Source organism: Diabrotica virgifera, chromosome 5, assembly GCF_917563875.1.
Source record: "Diabrotica virgifera virgifera chromosome 5, PGI_DIABVI_V3a".
NCBI classification, from domain to species: Eukaryota; Metazoa; Arthropoda; class Insecta; order Coleoptera; family Chrysomelidae; genus Diabrotica; species Diabrotica virgifera.
Window position 1 is genome coordinate 100427487 of NC_065447.1, and position 1833 is coordinate 100429319.

The following is a 1833-nucleotide window of genomic DNA, read 5'->3' on the forward strand; positions in this document are numbered from 1 at the left end:
TTATTCCTTTCTTTTTTATGTATCTGGCTATTTTTGTTGTTATTTTGCCAGTATATGTGAGAGAGCAGAAGGTACTGGGTTCTTTCTGTGGTGGTGGATACACTCATTTCAAGGCTTTCTTATGGAGTTTTTGGTTTAAAATGTTGTTAACTGTTTGTTCGTTATAGCCATTGTTTACTGCTATTTGTCTAATGATATTTACAGCCGGTTTCCGAAACGTTATTCAAATCTTCGATCATCTAATCGAGCTGTTAGATTTGATCAACTGTTAACCAGTGACCAGTTTCTCAAACGTCGATCATCTTAAAATTATATGATCGTAGAAAATCGATTATCTGACATACGATTTGGTATCGATACTGTCACAATCGGCTGTCATCCTTCAAAATTTCATTTTATAAGCAAAAAATTTCAATCCATAGTAAATAACTACATAATTTATAAAATTAAAAAATATATTAAAAATGAGTAATACCAACGGAAATCTTCCACGCAAAAATTATACTGAGAGAGAGAAATGTTTGCTGTTGGAAATAATTGGAAAGTAAGTACGAAATTGTCTAACTTATAGAACAAATTTCTAATTGTATTTTTGTTTTCAGATACATGCATATTATAATTGAAAACAAATCATGTACCAATGCTATGTCCAACAAACCAAGCAATGAAACCTTGGAAAAAATAGCATTGAATTTCCCAGAACTCCCAAGCAGCTGAACACTGCATATATAAACTTAAAAAGGGTCACTCACCAAAAAGTAGCAGAGGAAAATGTAAGTGTATACAACTTTCGGTTGATTTAGAGCTATATAGATTAATTACATTGCAGATTCAAAAATATAATGAGCAGAAGGTTTTGGACCAGTTGAAGAGAGACCAAACTGCGGACAAAGTAGGTATACTTAAATTTAAAGCTCTTAACACCAGGTCAGTTGAATTACACTATTTCTGAGTGGAATATTTTTATAAAAATATAATCCAATGAAACTAATTTCATGATGGGAACTAACCTAGTGTTGAGACAATAGAAGTTTAGTATTTGAGGGTGTTAACGCCAAAGAGGTGTAAGTCATATTTGTGAAATGATGGAAGTCTTGCTTTATAACTTTGATAAATAGACATTTTTTCATCAGGAAAAGTGGTGTAAGTATTTACAGTAAAAACTTACACACCACTTTTTCTCTGAAGAGGTCTATGTATATAATATCAAGATTATAAAATAGGGGTTACATCATTTCAAGAATATGACTTACACCACTTTGATTTTAACCCATTCATTTCTTAATCAGTAATGAACTAATGAATTGTTTTCAGAAAGACATACTTGCAACAGGTGGTGGCACATTTAGGCCTCGTCTCACATATGTAGGGGCACAAATGTTGAGTTTGATTGGCAATCAAATCCAACCTTTACCCAACAGTTGTGACAGTGCATCTGGTTTCTTCACATCTGGTGAGTCCTTATTTTATTAATTTATTTAAATAAAGGTAACTAATTTTAAATTTATTTATATATACAGTATGTCCCTGTAAGTTGTATCCATATGGAAAACTTTTTTATTATTAATTTTACGAAAAAAAGTTATTCTTTGTAAAAAGCTCTGCATGGTCCAAAACCTAAGATTTAACCATCAAATATCAAATTTTATGAATATTATACGAGGTATGTCAAAAAGTTTGAATTTTACTCAAGAGTAAAGTAGCTTTATTTTTCACAATTTTGAAAATTGCTATTATGAAAAGTTGTTTGGAGTTAAAAACTGTATTCTAGTATGCAATTACATCCTTCTAATTGAAAAATTTTTTTTTTGAGAAATGATGGATAACGTAACA

General features: G+C 30.6%; 1 long non-coding RNA gene across 1 annotated transcript; it reads left to right on the forward strand.

Annotated features, from left to right (window-relative positions):
• The first annotated feature begins 498 nt into the window (after positions 1–498).
• On the forward strand, positions 499–1583 carry LOC126885070 (uncharacterized). The gene is made up of 3 exons (XR_007698263.1): positions 499–773; positions 830–892; positions 1315–1583. It is a non-coding gene; the product is annotated as an uncharacterized LOC126885070 (long non-coding RNA).
• The last annotated feature ends 250 nt before the right edge of the window (positions 1584–1833 follow it).